This window comes from Gymnoscopelus braueri (genome assembly GCF_963280865.1).
Source record: "Gymnoscopelus braueri genome assembly, chromosome: 13".
Taxonomy (NCBI): domain Eukaryota; kingdom Metazoa; phylum Chordata; class Actinopteri; order Myctophiformes; family Myctophidae; genus Gymnoscopelus; species Gymnoscopelus braueri.
In genome coordinates, this window is record NC_137615.1 from 30,500,533 (window position 1) to 30,510,630 (window position 10,098).

At 42.3% G+C, this 10,098-nt stretch overlaps 1 protein-coding gene across 2 annotated transcripts in view; it reads right to left on the reverse strand.

Moving 5' to 3' along the window:
* LOC308098287 (trinucleotide repeat-containing gene 6A protein-like) overlaps positions 1–10,098 on the reverse strand; it is a 57,230-nt gene that overhangs the window by 45,442 nt on the left and 1,690 nt on the right. For both annotated transcript variants that reach the window (XM_080446587.1, XM_080446586.1), the window contains exon 2: positions 7,575–7,626. The gene's annotated coding sequence lies outside the window, so the exon portion shown is untranslated. The remainder of the gene's footprint in view (positions 1–7,574; positions 7,627–10,098) is intronic.

A 10,098-nucleotide genomic window follows, 5' to 3' on the forward strand; every position in this document is an offset into this window, starting at 1 on the left:
TGGCATCCGTCACTATCTGCCAGCTAGTCGATGTGAATAGTTTCATCATGCATGGCTGGCCACGTTTAGCCCCCTTTGGAGAATTGCCAACCTGTGTCGTCCTTTTCTGCCAAGTCAAGACCTGGTCCAAATTCCTTTCCTTTTGTTCGAGGTAAAACATGGCCCCGGCATACTTCAGCTGATATAGGTCGTAGTTTCGTCGCACAATGTGACAAGTAGACTCAATTCAGTGTGAGATACTTTACAATGATCATATAAGACCAAAATCATGCCGTGTGCAAGCATTAGACAATTTAACAATGTACCTCTGTGTTTTTAGATAGTTTCATTTACTAAAATAATATTACTGCATTCCAGCGCTCCCTTTGCGTATTTCCGAATGCAGAAAGTGTGTAATGGGCCACCCCCTGGACACACCACTGCATCTGAATAAAGCATAAAAAAAATCAAATACAAATGCCAAAAAAAAAACAAAAAAAACAATAATGGAGTTAGACAGGAGACTGAATTACTTTTCACCTGCTGCAAGATAATGAAATTAAAGTATTTAGTCTACAACTGCTTATATTGTTCATTAAAATATATTCACTATGTATGGAGAATTTATATTGCCCAGCTCTATAACAAAGACATTTAAATTGACCCTCTACCCAAATGAAAGTGTATATGTATACCTAATCTACAAAGCCTTATTTTCCTTCTTTGTGTCCCCCACACCGATTACTCTATCCGTTCATGCTCCAGTGCTCCCATCACCCCCAATGTCACTCAACCATTCGAATGGGAGACCAGACCACTGCCATGGTCCTACAACGCTCACACACTCCTTCCTGTCTCGCTCTCAGTCGCCGCCACCTTCAGCCCACCCCCACTCCAACAAACAACCGCCTCCCACATCCTACTCCAGCTCCTTACTGCCCCCTTCCACCACCCCACCCATCAGTTCCCTGGCCACCCTTCCCCCAAGGGCTCTGTTCCTTTTCGACCATCAAGTGCTTCAGCAGATGGCTCTATGTTCAACAACACAGGCTGGTGGGGGCCCTCCTGGAGTGTCTCTCACACACACACCGCATCTGCTTACGCACAGAACTACAATTGCCTCTCCTCCTTCGAATACAGCTGACTGGGGAGGAGGGGGGGGGGCAGAAGTCAACTAGAGCAGAGAAAGACTGAATATCAGAGAGACGTACGGCATGAATGTCATGTTTAATGTCAATGTTGCAGACGAACAATACACTCGTAAAACCCTGCAGACTGCAGGTGTGTTCAACAACTCAAAAGGGCCAATACCATATTCTCAATTTTAGATTCCTAAACTACTGCAACCTCCTGCATCATTTCCTTTCATTTCCTCTCACACAGGCCACAACAGCACCATCAGCTTACCAATTCAATGAGGCTTTATTGGCATGAGAAAACGTACATTTACATTGCTACTACGGCAAAAGTGGAACAAAACGTTGTCGTCTATACATGTACAATTAAATGGGAATAAAGAAATGTGTAAACGGAGCTGTGTTTACATTGCAACTTGGAGAAAACTAGCTAGCTGAGCCCATAAAGGTCATGGTCTCTTTTTCTGGTTATGGGTGGTTCCTGTCTTGTGATATTCTGCAGGTGTTGCTTTATTGCACAGAAGAGCAATGGTCAACCATCTACTTCAGCGCTAGCCACACTTACCAAACAATGTGGCAGACTGGGTAGGTCTTATTGGCCACAAAAATCAAAGACAACCATTACCGTTGCCATCATAATTTTGCATCAAAAGTGATTGTAGTTTGGCAAGGCAACTATAGTCAATAAATAGCACCATTTTACTTTTATTCACTGTTCTCTGGAACTTTTGGTACAGTATGGTATGAGTTTAGCAACGTGTGTTTCCATTTGTCTTGCTACCTTTCTTTTTGTTTTCTGTAAATTTTTATGTTTTGTTCTGTTCAATTGGTAGCTTTCCTTGATTTAAGTCTTTTCGAGCACAGCACAGAAACTAAATCATCAGCAAAGTAATCACATAACAAAACAAGTGTTGCACCTGAATGCATAAGGCAGAATACAGGCTACTAGATAATAGACATCACTGCCCATGAGGCTTTCCATGCTCAACTGTCGAGATAATATGGAAGCAGTGGTTTGAGAACCACATTTAGTTCCAATGCTACCACTACAACTACTGGTGGGGAGAGTATAAGAAATAAACCACATGATCCCTAGTGTCCCCATTGTGGGCATATCATGAACGCGAACAGCCTTTTTGCATGTAGTTTTTGGAAGCCTCGCCCCGAAGGGGCGAGGCTTCCCCTATTGGGTGGGCGCGCAGGCGGGGACTTCTTTCCTCTACATTAGAAGAGTTAGGACGTCACATTCTAATACAGCCCGAATACCCAATCTCAGCACCGGCCTCAGGTGCGCACCTCGCTAATCACTAGACTCTAAAACCATTACCACTGGGAGTCTGGGTTCGACAATACTTTATCAAACAACCGCGGACAATTTTTTTCGCCAATAAAGTTTAGTTTTGGACCATGACGGAGGCGCGCCGACTCAGCAGACCTTGAGGCCGAGGAGTCGCGCCCGAGTGCCTCCAGGCGCGAGTGCCCGCGACGACCGGCCGATGGTCTGCTAGTCGACTAAGCGCCGTCCGAGTTATGTACCGATAGGCACAGAATTGTAAATGATGTTGTGGGGACTGCGTTTGCCCCAACTGCCAGTCGGTGCACTAACATAGCTCGCGTCGCCAGGCTCTCCCCCCACCCGCCCCCCCCGCCCCCTTGCGCTTAAACTACATGCAAAAAGGCTGTTCGCATCATGAACATAGGAAAAAACAGCTCTACAAGCTCACATGCAGGCCCACGACAACACCATCAGCTTACCAATTCAATGGGGCTTTATTGGCATGAGAAAACAGACGTTTACATTGCTGAATCAAAAGTGGAACAAAACAGTTGAAACTAGAGTTCTCCGCCAGGTCAGGTAGGTTATTGTGGCCTATAATAGGCCAATGTCAAAAGGGTGCGATTTGTTCTTAGGCTTTTCACTGCAATCGGACACTGCATTCATGATTTGAGGCATTTTGTTCCAGAAATGTGTTTTGCAAAATTAGACCTGCTGGTGGCGCTATAACAGGCCAATGGTAAAAGGGTGGTATTTCTTCCTCGGCCTAATAGAAATGTGCGTGTGAAATTTCACGGAAATCGCAAGCTGCGTTCATGATTTGAGGCATTTTGTTGAAAACGGACCAATCCTGCAAACTTTGGAAGCCAATCTTAGGCAATAAGGATGTAATATGGGAAATCGGATAGATCCGTGTTAATCACATGACTATAGAGATACTGTGTACCGATTTGTGTGATGTTTGGACAACATCTGTAGGAGTAGTATCAATAAATGTGTTTTGCACAAATCGGCCTCCTGGTGGCGCTATAACAGGCCAATCTGAAACATTTGGGCCAGAGGTTCTGACTTGGCATCCAGGGAGTGTGTGTGCACAGTTTCGCAGCGACCGGGCCAACGGTGCCGGAGATTAGGTGGTAACGGACGGACAGGACACACGGACGGACGGACGGACGGGGGGTAAAACATACTCTCTCGCCATGCCTTTCGGCCTGGCGGAGACAACAAAACATGCATGTACTGTATGACGTGTATGTACAATTAAATGGGAATAAAGAAATGTGTAAACAGAGCAACTTAGAGAAAACTATCTTACAAAACCATCTTACAAAACCATAGTTGTGCATTTTCTGTCGAAATAGTTACAATTCCACAAAAGGAAAAGTTAGCTTACATTTTTAAACAAATGCCAGCAGTATTTCAATGTTTTGCATTCACTTTGTACAAAATCTTTGGGATAAATAGCAGCACATTTTTCAAATGTGTAGTGTTCACACAGTCACTTTTTAACACTTTACACCCGGCTTGACTGATCTCCCTATGTTAGGCTGTAGTAGTCCAGACAAGTCAGTTTGGTGTGTAGGGGCCTTAAAGGTGAGGTCACACACTATAAATATCACAGGTGTGCTTTTCCAGCCCAATAATGTCATCTGTGGCAATTCCTGTTGTAGGCTTAAGCCCCGTCTTACCCCAACTCGCATAACATAGATATGGTTCTTTTTGTCTGAGACACGAAAGGATACCAACTTCTTATCCACCAGCCAGTGTGTGGTAAACCCCAACATTGACCATTACCCACCTGTTTCACAGTGTGGCCAGCAAGCTGAAGTTTAAAATTACAATAAAACCACAGAATGGTCAGGTTGTAGGTTACCTACTGAAGTGGCTGGTATAGCAGATCAGCTAAACGGCAAAAGGCCATATATGGTAGTTTCTTCATCTGTTCTGAAGAGTAGACAACAGATTGTAATGACATTTGCCCATCTAACGTCGTAAAACCAAGATGCCTTGGATGTATGCATGTGTATTTCCCAATACGTTTTTAAAACAAGTACTATTTTCACTCTGCAACAAATCATATCCAAATCCTAAATAGAAATTTCTTTCCTGAAATAACCTTGCTCCAAAAATAGTTGTTTAGTTCTGACAGTCAATAACAAACACAACTAAGACTTTTTTTCATGAGTGTGCTGTTGACTCACTACGTTTTTTTCTCTATTAAAGCAACAAGAATTAGATTTAAAAGCCGTTTACCAAGGCTTTTCAGTTTGATGGAAGCTGACTGAAGAACAGCAGTCTGATCAGTTAGCAATGTGAAACAAACATTTTATTTATCAGCTATGGATTCCCTGGTGTCAAGGGGGACATTGCAGTTCATGCCGTGTGCTTGCAAAGTTAAGTCCTAATCTGAATTCAACAACATTGTTGTTCACTGCCATCTCTGATGATGAACTGTCCAACACAGGAGACATACCTAAAAAAAAATCTAAGCGCTCTTAGGATTCTAGTGTGCCATATTCCAATAATGTGACAGAAGTTCTCTCGCTACCTGTAATGTTTCCCCATTAAAAAGCTCCAGTTAAGAATTTCAATTAATATCAGACACCATATCGATCCACCATGGATGCTATAAAAAGCAGTAATGACACCTATTGGACACCTTCAGACACAGAGGGTCATCTGTCCACTAAGAACAAAAGCCACAGGGTAGTCGCATGGCTAATTTGCGTTCATGTCATTTGCATCACTTTGCATTACATGTTCCCACAGTGGTGGTGCTGCTGCAAGCTATTTGGGGGAAGCCACCACTCGATTACTGAACGACAGCCTGGTTGTCCACAAAAACGACATAAAAACGAATGCCATCCGACAGCAAACACTTAGCAGTGCCTAAAAATACAAATTACATTCAGTCTGAACGCTGTCGGTCACTTCTACAGCTTAGCTAATAGTGCGCCATTTAGACTCGGAACTTATGTTTTGAGTGTAATTATTATCCAAGCTGTTATAGAACAATACTCTACTGAATCAGTGAGTTGTTGACACCCTGAGGTGGGTTGCAAAATGTCCTGACATGATGGTCATAAAGAGCAACTGTAACAGAAGGATTCTTGGACCTGACGTCTTGGGCAAAGTAAAATGCGAGTCCCAGTACTAAAATCACGTAGCAACTTTTCACATTTTCCTCTTATTTATTATACCTACATTAGGGTACTTCCCAATGCCATCCGTCATTAGTTATCCAAGGCAATAGTACATAATGTAAACTGTGCACAAACATAATACATTACCTAAATGTCTTATACTCTGTGTCCTGCTGAGCCCATAGGTCATGGTCCCTTTCTGGTTATGGGTGGTTCCTGTCTTGTGATATTCTGCAGGTGTTGCTTTATTGCACAGAAGAGCAATGGGTCAACCATCTACTTCAGGGCTAGCCACACTTACCAAACAATGTGGCAGCCTGGGTAGGTTTTATTGGCAACAAAAATCAAAGACAACGATTACCGTTGCCATCATTACATTTTGCATCAAAAGTGATTGTAGTTTGTGTGGGTGGCAACTACAATAGTCAATAAATAAGAGCTATTTTTACTTTTATTCACTGTTCTCAGGAACTTTTGGTACAGTATGGTATGAGTTTGTGTGTTTCCATTTGTCTTGCTACCCATCTTTTTGTTTTCTGTCCATTTTTATGTTTCGTTTTCTGTCCATTTGATAGCTTTCCTTGTCTTAAGTCATTTCGAGCACTGCACAGAAACTAATTATCATCAGTAAAGTAATCACATACCAAAACACAAGTGTTGCACCTGAATGCATAAGGCAGAATATAGGCTACTACACAATACATCACTGGCCATGAAGGCTTACCAAGCTTAACTGTCGAGATAACATGGAAGCAGTGGAAGCAGTGGTTTGAGAACCACATTTAGTTCCAATGCTACCACTACAACCACCTAAAGACAACTGGTGGGGAGAGTAGAGTAAAATAATTTAACCACATGAACCCTAGTGTCCCTATTGTGGGCATATCATGAACAGATCTACAAATCCCACAACACGTCACAATGCAACGCAAGCTTGTAGATCGGCTATTTTCACAAGAAAAACTAAAATGTAAGATCTCATCTATCCTACATGTGATTTATTTCTATGACCAACTAGTAGAGTCAGACTGCTGAGCATTCAATGACTCAATTCATTTATATTCACTCAACAGAAACCTGACCCTTTATTACAAGGAAAAAAGGTTTTTATTAATGCTCAGGGGAATCCACTTTTAAGTGGCTTGAATGGAAAGTGAAATGGCTTCGACAAAAAAAATGCACTACATTCTAGTCATTTCTCTTTATTAGAGGCTCATACAATCACAGAATTACATTGCGTCTAGGATGAATACATATTAAACAGATTTCATTCAAAAGAGTCAATTTCTGGTTTCATTGTAAAAAAGAATTCCAACCCTTCTCCCAAGAAAAACCTCAGCTCCATTACAAGTCAGGGAAACGAGTATGTAACATAGCAATATGTTGTTTTGGGGGGGGGTTGATGTTTTTCTTTTTTGGGCAGGGGGGGGGGGGTCTGAAAAGAAAATATGATTTTAGGACATAAAATGGGTAGCAGTTGGACATAAGAAGGTTATGTTGGCATGTTAAATATGCCAACATTTCAAACAAATTCAAAATAGGAATTTCATGGGGACCTTGGGGTGGGTTAATGAACTTGTTTGGCGGGGGGGGGGGGGGGTGCACAGTACTATTGTGTGTCTGCATCTAGATCAACTGCATGGCCACAATGAGCTACACAAACACCTCTCTGAACACACAAAACAGTGGGTCGCTGGCTTCTCGTTTAGCGTTTTAAAACAGCAAAGCTTACTCAGCACATGGGGGTCTGGACCGACCCGGGCCCTCCAATTCAATTCAAACGGAACTGCATGTGCTTACACAAGCAACAGCTGCCCCTCCTGTGTCCCCCTGACACACATACACACACCTTTGGTGGCCTGATGGCCTGTAGTACACACATTGGCTCAGCGTATACACGGCCCTTCCACTAGCCAAAGAGAAAAGACCAGAAGGGCACTCATTCCTGTGCACAGCCACACACCCACGGACTCCTGACTAGGCTTATCGCAAACACATTCACGGCCATGCATTCCAAAAGGTGTGCTGAGGTACACTCACCTGTTTTGACTCTTCAGGTTCTTTGGTGGCAACAGCTTCCAATTCCGATTCTCTTAAGAAAGACAAAAACAAAATGATAGAGAAAGGAGAGACATTAGAATGATTATCTTATGAAAAGTTTAAGCTTAGCTGTGTCACCAGGATAATAATTACAAACTATTTGAAAGTTTGCAATCAAAAAGATAAAAGAATTCCAAAAGGAATCATTTAATTGTTTGTACTAGGGCTGAGCAATATAGCAATGTTCTATTGCTATCATATGATACCAACTAGTTATCATCTGGAATTTTTTATATTGTAATACTATAAGTGTTGTAATTTAATAGTGATGTAGTTTTCTTAACTTACCCGACTACTGCTCTAGCGGTTCTATTATTTGCCTTTATCTACCTACTGATTATGTAGGATTTACTGATTATCAAAAAACTCAACATGTAAATACTTTGTGAAAGAACCAGTAGTCATCCGGACAATTTGGTCACAAATTACAATTTTTTGTAATTCGTATATATTCGTATATCGCCCTGCCCAAGTTTGTACCGTATTCGATTATCAGATGCCAAATGTTTGTGCAATGCATTAGCTTAATAGCTTTCATTCCACCTTTTATAATTGTTGCTATAAAGATCAGCCAATGCCTCGGTGCATACATGTAGCCCCGGCTTTCCAGAAGGTGGCAACCCGGCCATTTCCTGTTCATGGTATTTTATAAAAGAAGGTACGGTCATCTACATCATTTTCTCTATCCAGCAATTACAGCTGGCAGATTTGTCGCACTGGGAGGCAAACTGCAGCCGGGAGTTCGATGGAATGCATTGCAGTCAATGAGGGCTGGGAGTTCGATGGAATGCATTGCTGTCAATGAGGGCCAGGTGGACCAGCTTATGAACAAACACTCTTTCTGAACGACTGAGACCTTTGTAAAATACCTGGCCCAGGAAAATAAAAGAAGACATATCACACATTGTTTTCTGCCGTGTTGCTTTTCGATTACTGTATAATTTTATAGAGGCACCTAAAGAGCACAAAGTAAGTTTCTGAACGTGCCAAAGTAGCGAGACTGTCTCGATCATTGACAGCCTGAGAATCAAATCTCTCGATACTGCGGAGCTATAAACTATACATGGGGCCATTCAGAAATAGTGTTTGTAACCTTGTTAATAACCGCGTTCCGGTTTTTCCATAGTTCCGTTTGATTGGCTCTGCAGCAGATTTGAACCCAGAAACACATAAAGGTGTCATGTGTGTCTCCCGTTCAAATCTGCTGCCAAGCCAATCGAATCCATGGGAAACTAAACTGGAACAGTTAACGGGTATGCCACCTTCTGGAAACCCAGGACTACAATTATGCACAAAGCCTACACCAAATGTAACCCAGACAAAAAAAAAACATTCTACTGTTTCTCCAGTTTATTGTGAAGAGTCTAGGAAATTACCGCAAGCCACCAGCCACATACTACTAAACACTGACTGGTCGGTTTGTCCACTCTACCTGCCATTTTGTTGAGTAAATGACCCAACATTCTGAGGTTCTGTTCTGGTTGAAACCATAGCTGGTTGTAAACACACTGGCAGGTGGACAAAACAAAATGGTCTTAACTTAATTATACAGTTACCAGTCTACATCTGTCTACATCTGAGAGTGTTCTAGTACATACACATAATTTTACTACCATTTTCCCACAGTGCACCCAGAAATCACAAGTGTCACTAAGCAAGACTTTAATTCCTAATGCCACCAAATGCTTATGGATGCGCAAAACCTATAATGTACACAAATGTCATGCAGCCTATCCGACTGTGAGGCACATAGAGCTGTGGTTCTCAACCAGTCGTCCGGGGACCACCAGTGGTCCTTGAGGGGGTTCCAGGTGGTCCCCAGCTAAATGATGCAGAGTTGGCAACCAAATTGATCCCTATGTCTTTAACTTTTGAGAATGTAAAATGAAACCAAATGGACCCTTACTCCATTTCATTTTACGCTCTCAAGAGTTCAATTATTATTAAACATCTGCATTACTTAAAGACTTGTTATTTTGATCAACGTTTGCCTGTTATCTCGCCTATGGTACCAACATCAATACAGCATGGAATTGTGGACTAAATCGTATCCAACGATAACAAAATACTCTAAGTCTTGGGAGTCTGAGGGTCTAAATCCCATCAAATAGTGGTCTGTGGCTCAATGCCGAATAAATAATGGACCTTGATATGAAAAGGGTTGAAAACCACTGACATAAAGGGACACCTGCACCTTGCATCGTAGTTAGTGTGGCAATGCAAGTTTAATTAACTGCATAGCAAAGCAAAACAGACTCCAAGGCCCCTGAGGAACTGCAAGGTGAGCACCGTGAAAGGCTGGGGCTACTGCTAGGGTCCTGATCGGCCATTATCTCAGCTGTTGCCTGGCTTGCAGCTTAGCCAACATGGCTTCTCTCTGTAGTCTGGTATTTTTCCAACACAGGCAAGAGCAGCAAACAGTATACCTGCTACAACGGAACGACAGTAGTCATTCAGCTATATA